This window comes from Tiliqua scincoides, chromosome 1 (genome assembly GCF_035046505.1).
Source record: "Tiliqua scincoides isolate rTilSci1 chromosome 1, rTilSci1.hap2, whole genome shotgun sequence".
Lineage (NCBI taxonomy): Eukaryota > Metazoa > Chordata > Lepidosauria > Squamata > Scincidae > Tiliqua > Tiliqua scincoides.
Genome location: NC_089821.1, coordinates 196,822,535 through 196,840,101, shown reverse-complemented (window position 1 = coordinate 196,840,101; position 17,567 = coordinate 196,822,535).

The following is a 17,567-nucleotide window of genomic DNA, read 5'->3' as shown; positions in this document are numbered from 1 at the left end:
GTAACAAGAATTTCTGTTTTCTGCTTTTGATAAAGCATGATTAGCATGTATGGCAATATGATTGCTTGGCTTTGAAGTTCGCAACTCTGTGAACACTTGCATATGTTCCCTCTGGGTTTTTTCTCTGTACAGCAGGCTGGCAAGATTTAGGAGCAGTTTCTTTTGTTCACAAAGATCCTGCTTAGTAATTTTTTTTTAACCATTATGCTGGGGCTGGAAGAAATCCAAGAAAACTGCAAAGCTAATTTGTTTCAAGTGAGCATCAGGTCCCTTATGCTTCCTCTGCGTTGTATTTCATCACCACTAAAAGACTTGACGCGATTCTCAGCTGCCTGTGTGGCCAGAAGACAGATAGGTTGAAAATGAGGGAACAAGCAGGGTTTAATAAGTGGGGTTTAATGACCCAAGAGTTGACAGGTTGAAGTTTTAAAACTAAAGGGAGCTCCAGAACTGATGTGTCAGAAAAAAGGTGCAGGCATGATGACTGCTATTGTTTCAAGAGTTGTTGGAATTATGAAATCTTGGGAAAAAGCACAACCTAAAAGGGATATGTAGCTATGAGCATCTGTATACAAATTCCAGCAAGGCATCTTCCCGACATCTAGCAGAATAAATGATTAACAGATTGCATTAAATCCTAGACTTTCAAGTCCTGTCAAAAAGCAAGCCAAAAGTCAACATGTCCTTGGTATATCCTTTGAGCCATGTTTGCAAGGATTCTTGCTCAGTGCCTGTAAGGATAATGGCTACTGCCTCAAGATGACTCAGCAGTCTCTGGAGGTTGCTGAGGTATAGCTAAAGCTTATGGGGTGCTTGAGTGGTCTAGAGCAGGTTAGAGAGAGAGAGAGAGAGAGAATCAGAGTTTTTGATCTTGTTAGTACCAGAGCTGGTCCAAGACTTTCCAGTGAATGAGACAGCTTGCTTCTTATAATTTCCACCGTGCTACATCAGCTACTATCTACTCCTCCTACTCCTACTCCCTCATTTTGAAAAAGAAGTGATGATCAAGTGAAAGAGCAAGTGTGGAGGAGAAGAGAGCAGAAGGCTCTAAGTTTCTCGAAGGCTTTCTAGAGGTTTCTAGAAGTCTTCTGAAAGTCACAGAAGTGCCCTCCACTTGATGGTGCCCCAGGGCATTTGCCCCCTGATCCACCTCAGGTACACCAGTGAGTTTGACAAGGACAGCAGATGGTGGCTGTGGACTCCACCTCTACCAATCATCTCAAGAGGCAACTATCTCAGGGGGCCTCTGACAAACCTGCCTGTTTAGTACTGTGCAAGGGCACCCACGTCTCTCAAACAGAAACAGAGAAGAGTGTCATGGAATGCATAATAATAACTGAATGCCACTTGCTGGTACTACCAAAAGCCAGATTAATAGCACAAGCAGCTCTTCTGACTATTATTCTTCCTTTCTTCTTTCCCAAGCAATCTTTCAATCATTGTGCTCTTGTGTAGCAAGAATGTCTCCTCATGTTCGCTGGTATACACAGGGGCCTGCAGCAGTGGTGGTGTGCCAAAGCTGGTGCTAAGACTTGTTGCCCAGGGAGCTTAGTCTTAGTTCCTGCCACTGATGAATAGCATACCTTGGTGTGCTATGCCACACCTTGGTGTGCTGCGCTAAGACAGTTGGCAATGGCATACAACACCCCATGAATGCTGGGCCAGCTCTATAGTTCAAAGTGTCAGTCAGTTCATTGTCTCATACTCTCTCAGGAAGATCTTCCCTAAGTTCACAAAGAGGTCATCTTAGAAGCAGATGTCCATCCTATAATGCCAATGGAAAAATACAGTCAAATGTGCTATAATCTTACTGCTGATCTGTAATACAATATTTTCAAGAGGCTCAGTGATTTGGATCAGCCTCCAAAACACAAGATGCTTATCTGAAGTTATTATACTTTCTTTGGTTTGGAACTAGCAAATATCAAGATTTTGTGTAAGATATCCTAGAAGGCTGGATTCGGGATGGGCTGAAATCATCTTAATCAGAACAATAAAAAATGTAGCTGATGCTTAAGTGCCAAAAACTGGAACTGTTTAAATTGTGTTTTGCTTACAGTCCAATTCTAAACCACACAGAGTTCAATAAGGCTTACTGCCAAGTAAATGTGGATAACTGGATTCCAGTTATGCAGACTAATACTATGGAAGCTTACTCAAATTTAAATCCAACAGAGTTAAATGGGGCTTACTTCCAAGTAAATGTGTGTCTGATCACAGTAATTGAACACAGTAGGACTTCTCATTAAATGTACATGAGATCAAGTTGCAAGAAGCTTACAGTTAAGATGGAATCAAAAGTATGTAGAACACTGGTATGTTAGATAATCTGGACATACTCAAACCAGAATGATAAATAGGTTTTAAACAATAAGAAAAGAATTGGATTGGAGTCAGTTTCACTTAGAACTCAAATCTCAGCTCCATTCAGTGTCATAATATTTTGTTATGAAAGATCATAGTATCCGATCTACATCAAGTTCCTCCTCAAATGGGTCTCAGCTAAAATTACTTTGGCTAGTGGAATAAAAACAATAAAATCCTCTTTTGTTCACATCTACAGTCCACATTTTGAACAGCCATATCAGCTAACATTTTTCCTGTGGAAGTGCTTTTGTGCTGTCTAATGACCTGAAAACATTTCTTCCCAAGAAGTTTGTTCATTCTATAAACAATGCTAAATTTTCACAGATGAGCAAATAGAGTGGTGCATTGTCTAGTATTATGCTTGTATTGTGGAGCCCTGGGTTTAAATTCTTGCACAGCCACCAAGCTGACTGGGTGACCTTGAGCCCAGCGATCACTTCTCAACATAACCCAACCCAGTCCTATCCCTGCCACCACCAGTGCTGATCATTAGTACCACAAAAGCATGGGGGGGGGGGTACCTGAAGGCAAAAGGGAAGTAACCGTTTTTACTATTTACAATACTTTACTATAAAATATTTCCTGTAAAATAGTTTTATTTGCCTCTGCATAAGCCCTGGGGCTGCCTGTGGATCTCCTCAGACACATGCCACCTATTTTGGTGGCATACATAATGACCACCAACATGGGATGGAGCACATACACAGTGACAAATGGCTCAGAAGGGCTCACTAATACAGTGGCTAGTGACCACCATTTGTTTCCCAGAATAGGCGCTGCATCTGAGGCAATGTGCCAAATGCTGTGCCCCCTTGGCAATTTGCCAGCCCTGCTCCTTCCACTGCCTGGATTGCAAAAGAAAGAGAGGGACGGAGCAGAAGAGGAAATGTGGAGGACAGCATCAGATTCCCCCTCTCCCTTTTTCAATCCAGGAAGAGGGCAGAGTAACCACAGCAATGGAGGCAAGTGGGTGAACAGGAGAGAAGTTTATTCCCCATCAATTCAGCCTCATGCTGGAAACCTGTTTAATTTTTGTTTGGAATATGTGGCTCTTGTAATGTGGCTCTCAGGAGCACTGCTAGATAAAAGGTGGCAGTTCTATCAGACAGATGTTAGTATTCTTGCTACACAGTCCAAAGCACAAGGGAAGAGAGAAACTTTAAATCTAGGGTTCCCAACCCATGGTCCATGGACCACTGGTGGCCCGCAGCGCTCCCCCAGGTGGTCCATGACGTCTCTGGTGACAAAAAAAACCCTTCCAGGAAGAAAAAAAAGCCTCTGCAGCGCTAGCAGCCGCTCAGAGCCCATCAGAGCATAGCCTCTCCGTCTCTTGCTTCCCCCCTCCACCTCCCTTCCCTCCTTGTCTGTGAGTGCCCAGGCAAGCAAAAAAGTGAAGCGCAGGCGCCTTGTAAGGTGCACGCGCATTTGTGCAGCCTCATGGCTCAGCTGCATGCAGAGGAGAGGTGCCCTGCCACTCACTGCCTGCAGTCCTTGACCCTGTGCCGTGAGGTGAGCCCTGGCAGCCTGGTTTCTCAGGAGTCAGATCAGGACTCCAGCCAGCCTGGGAAGTCCCTTTTGCCAAGGGAACTGGCAAATAACTGACCAAGTGTGGGGTGGGCAGGCGGGTGGGGGGCCTGAGGAGGAGGGGGGACCTGAGGGGGAGGAGGGGGAGGAGGAGAGGGGCCTGAGAAGAGGAGGAATGGGAGTAATGAGGAGGAGGAGGAGAAGGAGCAGGCTCCCAAAGGCATCGCTTGCTGGGGGGGAGTTTCCCTGGGAGTGGGTTTCTCTGGATGTGATTTCCCTGGGAGTGCAGAGGAAGGGAGTTGGAGGCAGTGTGGCAGCAAGAGAGGGGAGAAACAATATGCTCAACCCCCATCCCTGGTACCCCCTCCCCAGTTGGCAGGATTGGGCCCCCTGGTTGTGTTCTTCTAACACCCAGGGGTGGAGCAAGGGATCCAGGCAACCAGGTTTTGGCACCCCTTTTGGAAACAGGCAGCACCTCTGCTGTCTTACTGCAAGCTGCCCACCTGGGGAGAAGCAATTCCAGAAGTTGCAGAACAGGCACCACCGTAGCCAAGTACAGCAGGTGCAACCCCTGACTTTTCCTCCTCAGAGAGCAGCAGCAGCTTTGTCCATGGGGAGCCCTCCCCCACCCCACATTTGGCCAGTTCCCCTATCTCCTCAGATTGCAATCCTATGCATGCTTACCTTGGAGTAAGCCCCATTGACTATAATGGGACTTGCTTCTGAGTAGGCATGCCTAGAATGGGGCTGTTAGTCACACTGTGGCTGTGATGGACTTCTCCAGAAATTTCTCCAATCCCCTTTTAAAGGCATCTAGTCTAGACACCATCATCACATCTTGGGGCAAGGAGTTCCACAGACTAATGGCAGAGTAGGCAGCTGTTGTTTTGTGGCTGCAGCTACCTATAGGCTTGCTCACACTCTCTTAGCTCCAGCCACAGTAGCCCACAGCTAGAGCATGACAGCAATTAGAAAAGGAAGTGAAGAGAGGCTTTTTTCCGCCTAAAGACCTTGCAGTGCACACCAAAAGGACTTTTCTTCCTGAGACATGCAGCAGCCATTCTGAGATGTTGCTCTGAGCTGGTGCTTCTCCTTCAGGACCGACCTGCCTAAATTGTGTTGAACACTTTCCTAAGGACTCTGGACTCACAAGTGGGGGGAACAGGGCCAGGGTTGTGTAACAAAAGGAACTGTGGAGGGATGTATGTGCTTTTTGTTGGCTCATTTAACTACCTTGCATGACTTGTCTATAATTCCCTTGTGCTTACCCTCTCCCTTTTTGAGTTGTTTTTCCACACTTAAAAGAAGCAAGGGCTGTGTGTGGGGGAAAAGAGACTGGATTGAATTGGGTGGGTATGAAAACCTCTGAGCTGGGGGGGGAATTATTTTGTGTTCCATGCAAGCATACCCATCACATTAATTATTAAATAATCTGCTTATGTATTACAAATTTAATTGTATTTTTTGTGTGCAAGGGTAGGGGGGTTGCAGGTGGTCCCCGCTGTCTCCAAATTTTGCCTTAGTGGTCCCTGAGCTCCTAAAGGTTGGGAACCACTGCTTTAAACCAATGAAACCGCCCTGCTTTGTACAGTCTCCATCAAACCTGAACCAAAATAAATCCATACTTACTGTTTTTCCAACATTTCTGTTTTTTGATCATGTAAGTAAGCCACTAACAAGGCTTAGACTTGACAGCTTTGCTTGAGCTCAATAAGAGACTGGTGTATATATCTGCCTGCCTGATAATCTTGTAGGCTTCAACAATATCCAGCAATCTTCCAATTGACTGATGTAATCCCTCCTGAGTAGCTCTGGCTTTAAGAAGTCAATGGATCTGTGTCAATTTCTGCCGATTGATGATCTGACTCATTAGTGCCAAGAACCTTTTTCATCCTGCCCAAGATACACACACAAACAGGAGGCTCTCTTCATCAAGAAGCTGATGATAAAGTGAAGAAAATGAGAGCAGTAGTAAGAACTTAGTATTAGACAGAAGACATTAGTGTATCTGCAAGTGCCATTTGTCTGAGCCTAAAATAGTCCTACTCATTCCCATCCAGATGCTTCCTGATAATAAAAGCCATCTTCTAAAATTATTTAGCTGGGGGATGTTAAATCTAGCTTGTCAAATTGCTCCTAGGATTTTACAGCAGCAGTTGACATATTGTCCTGCAAAACAGGAACCGAAGCTTATTCATGGCTGTTCCAGCAGGTACCTACTAATAACTTTCAGCAATAGCTTTCTTTACTGTGAATGTGAATACTGTACAGGCAAGGCTGGCCCAGCCATGAAGTGGGCTGAAGTGGCTTGTGTCAGTGGCAGATGTTGGGAGAGCAAGGAGGTGGCAGATTCCATCCCTGAATGGTTTTCTTCTTGTGGTAACAGGCTGTTATCAGAAACCATTCCCCAATTCCACAAGCTACAACTCACAACTGACAGTGGGCATCTGGTTGCTGTGGCTTGTTAAGACCTCAACCTACCACTGTTTCCAGCCATGGACCTCTGCAGCTCCACCCCTGGGGCAAAGCTCCACGATGGTGCCCCCCTACGGGCTATCACAGCTCCCCCCACTCACCAGAGGCTCGCAGAGCCTCACACAACCTCCTCCCACATCAGGGAAACCTCTTTGAGGTTCCCCAGTGGTATAAACTGTGCTTCTGGAGAACCATAAGCACAGTTTCCGCCCCCATCAGGAGCCTCAGAGAGGCTTCCGTGGGATCGCAGCAGCCAACCCCCTGGGGACATTTGCCCTAGGGCAGTCAATGGCAGGCATGCAACTGACTGTCTCTGCGGAAAGAAGTAAGAGCTGTCTACTGGAAAGAAAATGTGTTTAGGGCAGGGGTGCTCACACTTTTTTGGCTCGAGAGCTACTCTGAAACCCAGCAAGGCCGGAGATCTACCAGGTGGGAAGGAAGCGTCTGACAGACACCCCCTTTAATGTATGGAGCCCCTGCTGGAGTCTAGTCAGTTTAGTCAGTTTTGTTGCTGCATGCCTGAAGAGCAGCTAAAGTGTCAGTTTCAGTGTCAGTTTAGCTAAATATGTCAGTTTCGTCTAGTCACTAGACGAAACTGACATATTAACAGTTTGGAGAGACAGGGCTCCGCGATCTACTCATTTTGCCTCGCGATCTACTGGTAGATCGCGATCCACCTATTGAGCACCCCTGGTTTAGGGCATCTGTACTGTACCTCATCACAAGCCCTAACTGCCTGAAAGTGCCTGTCCCACCCTCACTACCTTTCTGGTGAGACTGCACTCTCTGCTCAATATTTGTCGCTCCAGCCTCACCACTTCTTTTTAGCAGGACTCCTTCATAACAGCAAAAGTGTAACAGGTCCAGCTTTTCGTACTGTGTCATCTCCTAATTAGAAACAAGTCAGCTGCTGCATTTTTGCCTGCTATGCAGAACACTATGTAGGTGTTCAGGGCACAGAAGCTCTACCATAAAAGAACACGGCAGTCATAATTTTTTCATTTGCCTGTCTGCCTTCTGTACTAATGTTCCCAGATACACCCCTTTTTTTCCCCTCTGCCTTAGGTCTAATCCTGCAAAGACTTACAACCATATGCTGTCTGCAAACAACCTATGAACAGCTATTTACATTCTATAATTTAGTTATTCCTATTTGGTTTTTTTTGCCATTTATTTATTTATTTATTTATTTATTTATTTATTTATTTAACTGTAATAAACATAAAACAGAAAAACAAATACATACATAAACAAAATTCCAATAAAGCAGCACGAGCGAAGCCAAAACATTCCCATACTTATAATCCAAATACATACAGTCCAAACATTAACAAATGTTAATCTATACCACTAATACTTCAAAATCAATCTTCAAATCCAAAATACCTCAAATCCCCATCCTCTCTCTGATTCAAAAAATCAATAACTGGACTCCAATTCTTCAAAAAGGTTTCTGTTGAATTCTCCCTAAGCAAAATTGTTAATTTATCCATCTCCGCATAATCCATAAGTCTTATCCACCATTCCTCCACCAAAAGTATATTCATAGTCTTCCAATTTTGAGCATAAAGTATTCTGGCAGCGCTTATCATAAACAAAAATAAAACTTCATTTTTTTCTTTCCACATACTCATGTGTCATACCTAATAAAAATACTTCTGGCTTCAATTGTATATTTGTTTTTAAGATCAACTGTATCTGTGCATGAATTTGTGACCAATATTTTTTAACTTTTGAACACGTCCACCACATGTGGTAAAATGTTCCCTCTTGTTTCTTACATTTCCAACAACTATTGGACATAGTTTCATACATTTTAGCTAATTTACTTGGTGTCACATACCAACGATAGATCATCTTATATATATTTTCCTTAATGCTAACACTCAAAGTAAATTTTGTCTGTTTTATCCATAATTTCTCCCATCTGTCCATTGAAAGTTCATAGCCCACATTTTTTGCCCACTAGATCATGCATTCTTTAACCTCTTCTGTTTCAAACTTCAAAAGCAATTTATATATTTTAGATATTACCTGCTCATCTGATCTTAATTGTTTCTCCAATATTGTCTCTCCCTCTTCAAAACCATATAATTTTTTATCAATTTTAAATCTTTCTAATAATTGTAAATACATAAACCATTGGCAGTCAAAACCCTCTACAATCAATTCCTCTCTAGACTTCAAAATACATTGACCTTGATTACATTTCAATAAGTTCTTATACAATAACCATTTATCTCTTGGTACAGTTCCCAAACCAAAATGTACTTCTTGTGGTGAAGTTCAGATCATAATCCAATAACTATGACTATTAAGAAGAAACCTACAACATATAGATGGAGATTGAATGAATTGTTGTTACAAAAAGAGATTATAATAAAGGATGCTAAGCAGAAATTAAGGGAATTTTTAATTTGAATTAAATAAGGGAACAGAAATGAGGATAGTTTGGGACGCTAGTAAAGCTTTTATGAGAGGATACTTTATTCAGAAAAGTATAGAATGGAAAAAAGAGAGACAAATTAAGTTTCAGAAAATTGAGGAGGAAATTAAAAAGAAGGAATATGAGTTAATAGAAGTCCCAGGAGATAAAAAAAAAAAGTACAACAAATAAAAGATTTACAGCATCAATTATCTTTGATGATGGTGAATCAAATGGAAATTAAAGTTTGTGAAATAAAGATATTTTGAGCATGCCAATAAACCAGGGAAATGGTTGGCCTACAAATTGAGGAAGCAGAGAGAGAAGAGAGTAATTTTAAAATTGCAGGAAGCAGGAAAAAATGTATACTTATCAGGAGGATATAAAAAAAATAATTACAAATTATTATGCTAATTTATACAAAAGTCAAAAAATAGATCAAGTAGAAGTAAAGAACTACTTGGATAAACAAAATTTACCAGAAATGTCTGAAGAACAAAGGGAAATCTTAAATAATAGAATAACCCTGTGTGAAGTTGTAGAGGCAATAAAGAAGATTAATATAGATAAAGCTCCAGGTCCAGATGGTTTAACAGGTAGATTCTATAAATGTTTAGAAGAAGAAGTAAGTTTACCATGAAGAAGAAGTAAGCTTAACACGATGAATGATATTTTGCAGACTGGGAAAATGCCAGATTCATGGAAAGCAGCAAATATAACTTTGATTCCTAAAGAAGGACAGGATTTGATGGATATAAAAAATTACAGACCTATTTCCTTTTTGAATAATGATTGTAAAATATTTACAGCAATTTTAGCAAACAGAATGAAGAAGATATTACAAAATCTTATACATGAAGATCAATGTGGTGTTTTACCAAAAAGACACATGAGTGATAATATTAGAATAGTATTGGATTTGCTGGAATATTATGATAAAAGGATAGAGAAACAATTAGCATTGATTTTTTTGGACTTTGAGAAGGCATTTGACAATTTGAGTTGGACTTTCTTGATTGCTGTCTTAGAGAAGATGAACTTTGGAGTGAACTTTATACAATGGATAAAGTCAATTTATACATCACAAACTGTGCAGGTAGTGGTAAATGGAGAACTATCAACAGTGTTTGAGATTCAAAAGGGAACACAACAAGGATTTCCATTGTCGCCACTTTTATTTATACTTGCCCTAGAAGTGTTGTGTTGAGATATTAGACAAGATGAAAGACTACATGGTGCAAAGATTAAAGATGAATGCTTTAAATTAAGAGCATTTGCAGATGATATGGTTTTGATCTTAGAAAAACCTTTAAAAGACATAGAGTTGTTGATGGTTAAGTTGAAGAAGTTTGAATCATTAGCAGGATTTAAGATAAATAAACAGAAAACTAAAATTTTATCTAAAAATATGAATGAACAAGATCAATCGAAGTTGATGAATAAGACTGGGTTCAAAGTGGAGAAGGAGATTAAGTATTTAGGTATTATTTTGACAAACACAAATTGTATGTTATTTCAAAATAATTATGTTAAAGTTTGGGGTGAAATTAAAAAAGATTTTGCAAGATGGGAAAGGTTGAAATTAATCTTTTTTGGGAAGAATATCTGTAATTAAAATGAATGTACTACCAAAAATGCTTTTTCTCTTCCAGAATATACCAATATTACTTTCTGATAAACCTTTTAAAGAGTGGCAGAAAGATGTGACAGGTTTTATATGGCAAGGGAAAAAACCAAGAGTGAAACTTAAGATTTTGCAAGATGCAAAAGAAAGAGGAGGTTTAGGACTGCCTGATCTGAAGACCTTTTATGCATCATGTTGCTTTCTGTGGCTTAAAGAATGGATATTGTTGCAAAACAAAAAATTGTTGAAGTAAGAAGGATATGATTTAAGATTTGGTTGGCATGGATATCTTTGGTATGATAAGTTGAAAGTGAATATGGAATTCAAGAATCATTATGTTAGACATACACTGTGGAAGATATGGAATCGTTATAAGAAAAGGTTTTACAACAAAATAGTTATTCCTATTTGTGATCCGTCACTCATATTGGTATTGCTCCAGATAAGGGACCTCAGTTGTAACTTACAACATACACACACACTTCCTGCTACACTGCATCTTGGAAATTGCCTTTGATTATGAAAGGATCAACTTAGTCCTTAGAAAATGTGGGTCTACCAGCAGTGATGCAAAGGAAGGCATATTGTCAGTCAAAAGCCTGTCAGTTTAGCAGGACTTCATCACCATTTGAAGTTACTGCAGGCCTGGACCCCCATTCTAGGTAGCTTGCATCTCCTAGGTATGGTAGACCATATGCACCACCATATCTTTGCATTCATTATACTGTCCCTCTTACGAGATGCAATAAGGAATTGCAGGACTCCTGTACCTTTAACTTATGGCAAAATATGTGTGTGACAGGATTGTGAGAAATGCAGCTTATTAACTTTTGCAAAAATTTTAAAAAGCAGCAAAGGTTGCTGAAATTTTTTCTTCATGAAAGGTATGGAAGAGCCGGATCATCTTCTGAATCTCTTGCTAGCAGGGTTCCATCTCTCTGCAGCCCAGTTGGTTGCAATCTTGGCATTGTTTTGTCTTCAAATCATCCATTCTCTTCCTAGAAACAATGAGATAATATAGGTAATCAGATTTAGCTTACATCATAGAGACCATATGAAGCTAATTTGGATTGATGGAAGTTCTTCCTGAGTAGATAGTTTTGCCCTCAGTGATGCTGTCACATAGAAAATCCTATTAGCTAGCTGCACACCAGCATCACTATTACTAGGAATAAGGAGTCTGCTTAAAGAAAATCTTGGCTAGCTGGCAACTTGGAGATTCTGACCACTTGGCAACTGAATTTCTATGGGAGACTTTAATGGTAGCAATATTGGGCTAAAACATGTCAAAAACAGCATTGAATCTAATGATTTTATGGTGTGCTCCTCAGGCCCCATGATACAGTCAAACGATAAACTCAGAACCAAACATACTAATTTATTATCTGTGTGGCTCCACAGCTTCTTGATGGTCACTCTGCTAACCAGTTATTTTTAACAAAGTCACTTCAGAGTGCACATAGCCGAATCTGCCCTGGCAGTTTTACAAACCACCAAAAATTGGGTCATGGCCCACTAGTGGGTCCCAGGTCCGCAATTTGAGAACCACAGCCTTAGTGTATTAACAACTGCTTTTAACAGTATGGGTCTTCCAGAGCAGCAAGATACAATGGAGGATAAGGCTCCTATGCCTTTTGCAGTGTAGAAAAGAAAAATTCAGCAAAAGAAGCTTTTTCCAAACTCACCCCTGCATGATAAGATGTGCCTGCCAAAATGCTCTCTTTTTGTTTCAATAAGCTTCTTTTAGTGTGCCATTTCTGATATTTTAAATGGTTTTAAATATTTTAAACAGGATTCTAATTTTTCCCATGTAAAGTCTGGTCAAGAAGGTGGATGAAAGAACCAGTGGAGAAACAGTTTGGAAGCTAATGACTACACCCTGTTCTAATGTAGATGTGTTCACAGTATTGTGTTCACTCAGTTCATTAAGTTGGAACCTGTGGAAAAATTGACTACTGCAACTGTTATATAGTGGGTTCATGCAAATAAAGGAAGGCATAGCAATAATAGCTCAATAAGTTTATTCCATCTTCAGAATCAAACCTGGCAATGAAAACACAAGGCAAACACCCCTGGCTTTTACACCCTCTTGCTCTGCCCAGATTCCCCATGATTGGTGCTATTGAAACACTAACTAGAGTGCCAATCAGATGGTAGGATTTTGATCCACCACCCAATTGGCCAGCCATAAGACTGGGCCAATCAGTTATGCAGGATTTCAATCTTGCATACATAACATCAATCACCACTCCTACATGACAGAGTTGGAAGACTATGGGAAGAGCTATTCTCTTAGTTACCTGGTTGCACTTGCAACCTGGCCATTTTTTTAACTGTACCTTTGAATTCACCAAAAAGGAGCTTAGGCTTCTTTTTCCCATTCAGTCCCTGGCCCTTTCGTTTATCTTCTCAATGGTAAGGCCATACCTGGAGTATTGCATCCAGTTCTAGTCACCACATCTCAAAAAGGATATAGTGGAAATGAAAAAGGTGCAAAAGAAAGCAACCAAAATGATTACTAAGCTAGGGCACCTACCTTACGAGGAAAGGCTACAGCATTTGGGGCTTTTTAGTCTAGAAAAAAGGCACCTGAGGGGAGACATGATTGAGACATATAAAATTATGCATGGGAAGGATAAAGTGGGTAGAGAGATGCTCTTTTCCCTCCCACATAACACCAGAACCAGGGGACATCCACAAAAGTTGAGTGTTGGGAGAGTTAGGGCAGACAGAAGAAAATATTTCTTTACCCAGCGTGTAACTAGTCTGTGGAATTCCTTGCCACAGGAAGTAGTGATGGCATCTTGCCTAGATGCCTTTAAGAGGGGATTGGAAAATTTCTAGAGGAAAAGTTCATTACAGGTTACAAGTCATAGTATGTATGTGCAAGCTCTTGATTTTAGAAGCAAGCTGCCTCTGATTGCCAGATGCAGGGGAGGGCACCAGGATGCAGGTTGTGTCTGTTGTCTAGTGTGTTCCCTGAAGCATTTGGTGGGCCACTGTGAGATACAGGAAGCTGGACTAGATGGCCCTTTGGCCTGATCCAGTGGGGCTCTTCTTATGTTCTCTCCTTCTTTGCTTGCTTTGCAGCACACCTGGTGTTTCTCTCTCACTACAACAAGCAGGTGAGGGGACAGTCAAAAGGACAGCAGACAGATGGGTGACAGGAGCCACAGCTGCCATCTCCTGCCATGTCAGTAAAACTAAGGTTGCTGCGCAATGCTCTGTACTTTCACTTGACAATCTATTGTTGTGGAAATGTGGGCAGGCCCAAATGTAGTGTGAGAGAAATGGAGAACAAGTAAATTGACAGGCTGTCAGGCCTAGATCCTGAGATGGTTTTTCTGCCTTGAGATGTGTGTTCGTGCAGAAGACCATTTGGCAGTGCTTCTTATCACACTGACCAGATAAGAAATTCCCCCTTCTATGCAATCTCAGGTGTAAACCATTTGCCACCATTGCACCTTGTTTGACTCTTAGTAATGTAGTCTTTACCTAGTTTAAAAAAAAAAGAGGGCCAGCTTAAGTACACAGTCATGTTCATCTACTGTCCTTTCTTTACAGCAAAATTACCTGTGGCGTTAAATGTGTGATATATAATGTAATTGCTCAAGTAATTACCTGATTAATTTCAGTGTTAAACTCCTTAAACAGGTAGAGAGGCCCAGAGTGGCAAACATGATGACCTTTTCTAATGAAACCAGTCAAGCTAGGCAATTAAAAGGGAACATAAATCCTCCTTGGTAGAAGACATAGGGAATCTGCTTATGAACTGTTGTCCATTTATGGAAAACAGAAAACATTAGGAAGGGGAGACACCAAGCAAAACAGGTCTTCTGGATGGTTAATAGTTGTGCAGGAGAGCTTTCGGCATGTACATCTTATAATGCAAGGGTGAGAGGGAAAAAGCTGCTTCTGCTGAATTTTTCCTTTCTATACTGAAAAAGGTATAGGAGCCTTAGGGCCCAATCCTATCCAATTTTCCAGTACTGGTGCAGCTGTGCCAATGGGGCATGCACTGCATCCAGTGGTGGGGAGGTAGTCAACAGAGGCCTCCTCAAGGTATTGACACATTTGTTCCCTTACTCAGGGCTGCATTGTGGCTGCACTGGTACTAGAATGTTGGATAGGATTGGGCCCTTATCCTCCATTGTATCTAGCTGCTCCAGGAGACCCATACTATTAAAAGCAGCTGTTAATGCACTATGGTAATGTTAAGGCTATGGTTCTCAAACTGTGGGCATGGGACCCACTAGATTAAGAAACACCAGCAGCAACCAACCATAATAAAGAATAGGAAACTGAGGGTTCAGGAGTCAACATGGCTAGGTGGGTCTTCTGATAGACACGGGTCCTCAGCACGTGCCCCTCCTGTCTGACCTCTGACACCATGGTTGTCCTTTGTCCTTACCTCTGTAGGTTTTCAGATATCACCATTTTACTCTCAAAGAAACTATGACTCTCTGTGAACTTTTGCAAGTGGTAAATTCCTGAGGTTCATGGTGCAGCTACCATTGTGAGTAAAGAACTCCATGTTTGACTCTGCCCAAGTTTGGCTTGTAGGTTCTCTCTCTCCCTGGCTGTTTTGACTGGATTGTTGGTTTGCACCAGCAATAGGGCTTTCTCAGTGGTGGCACCACAGCTGTGGAATTCCCTCCCTGGGGAGATCTGTCGGACTTCCTCCCTTCCCCCATTTCTAGAGAGGTTTTGAAATCCTTATTTATTTATTTATTTATTTATTTATTTATTTATTTATTTATTTAACAGGTTTATACCCAGCCTTTCCACCCTGCTTAAGGGCCCTCAAGGCAGCTTACAATCATATTTATACATAATAGCTCTTGTATGCGCTGATAGCTAAGGACGTCCTCCTCCGCATCCTTCGAAATGTACACACACAGGGTGGGGCAAGTCCACTGAACACATAGGCCACAGGCAGATTCCTCTCTGTGCATTAGTTATATACATGGCAAGGAATGACTGGATGGGGTTTTTCTGTACTGCATGTAAAAAGAGACAGATCACACTCTAATCTTCAGCTACCACCACCACTACTACCACTCCCAGACTGCAAACTTCAATCAAAATTCATGTGGAGAAATGTGATCTGCGGGGGAATACCAGGTCACCATCTCTCACTCCTTACTCAAAAGGCTATTCAGGAAAACTAGTTGCTGATCGTGGATGTCTGGTTAGGCATAGACAACATGGGGAAGATGTGATGTGTGTGTTTCACTGAGCTACAGCATATTTCATTTTAAAAAATCAATTCCACAGTCCTTCATCAGAAATTTTTTTAATTGACGGTTCTGCTTTATGCCTCTTAGACATAAAAGCTTCTTTTAGCTGAAATGTGCTCCTCGTTCACTGTGTATTTTGACCCCTAAATGAAAGAAAGCCTCATAACAGCATCATGGCGCAGTAAACAAACAGAATCATTGTCTGGACTCTCTTTGGGGCTCTCAGTGTGGCTAATCACTTTGTTTATTGCATTATGTCCCCTCCTTTTTATTTCCTTTGCTACATAAAATTTATACAGCAAATCAGACTGAGAACAATTTAAGCTTCATCCCTAAACACAAACAGCCAAGGAGACAATAATCCAAAGGACCCAGAAATTATACAGGAAGCGTTGCTGGCTGATTTATGCACAGGAATGCAAATGAAGCCCCCTTTTAAGGACCCTGTTAACTAGCAAAGCCCAGGCATTCAGTGCTTTTCATTGGGTTGTACTTCTCTCTCTTTTCCCCCTCCCCACTGTTGCCATGGCAACCCAATAGACTTTCAGCCCACAGAAGAAGCTGTCATTGCAGGTGGTTTGCAGCAACCATATTAAGAAGAGGGGAAAAATCATTGGTCCAGATATTTGTCAAGGAGATGGCAATAAAAATGTGTACCTTCACATTTATGGTGCTGGCTTTCTGTAATTTGATTACTCGAGTTTTATAGAGCAGGGTTTACTGCATCAGAATGTACAAATACATCTCAGTGCTTCTTCCTGGATGTATTCACATTTTTCTCTATAGCACACCACTAAAATATTCATCAAGCTTAACCAATTGGATTGAAATTAAAATAACCTGAAGCATATATGTGTTTGTTCATGCTGCAGCATCCATCAACCAATGTGCTCTCTCTCTCGCTCTGTGTGTGTGTGTGTGAGTGAGAGAGAGAGAGAGAGAGAGAGAGAGAGAGAGAGAGAGAGAGAGAGAGAGAGAGAGAGCTGCTATTTCAATTAGAAAAAATAAAAATAAAAAACAAGAGCAAATGACATGATTAACAACTCATCTAGTTGAGCCCTCACTTGGCTTGTAAAGAGGCTATTGAAGGGTACACCTACTGCTCTGCTGTTGCAAGGTCCCAAGTCAAAATACTCTGATAGGCTGGCATGGACATTATAGCAGCATTACACAACCATTTAGGACCACAGTGTTACTGGGTAGGAAATGTGCACCTCAACTCTTTCCTCAGAGAAGAGCCAGCAATAGGGATGTATGAAGCTACACTATCAAACTCTGGTGCATCTGGCTTGCCGTAGTTGATGCTGACTGGTAGTGGCTCTCCAGAATTGCAGGCACAAATCTTTCTCTGTCCCACCTGGGTATGAGCAGCCCAATCCTGAACTTCCCAGCACCCGCTGGAGCAGCAATGCCAAAGTGGCTACCGTTGTATCCAGCGGGCAGAGGGAAGCAGCTGGAGATCTCCTCGGGGGAAGGGGATTTTTGTCCCCTTTCCCTCAGGGAAACTTCCAAGCCCCACAATGGGGCTTGTCAAGTCTGCACTGGCTATTTTGCCAGTGCAGACTTTAGTGTCTCCATGTCATGTTTTCTGGCCCGAAACAGAGTTCAGGATATGGTGGAGCAGAGCTAAAAAAAGCGTTTGTCCTCTCAGAGTGGCTCACAACTGCTCCAGGTTCCTGCGGGGGGGGGGGGTGTAGGAGAAGGTACTGTGGCCTCCTTACCACTGCAATTCCTTCTCCTGCCCTGCAGGGGGCATTCTGTACCCCACAGGCACTCTGAGCAATTGTGCACTACTCTTAAGCAGTTGGCCACTTTTATCACTTTTTTCTGCAAAAAAAAAAAAGTGGTTGGCTGCTCAGAGCAACTCAGAACTGCTCCAAGTGCCCATGGGGATGCTGGAGAAGGTACCCTG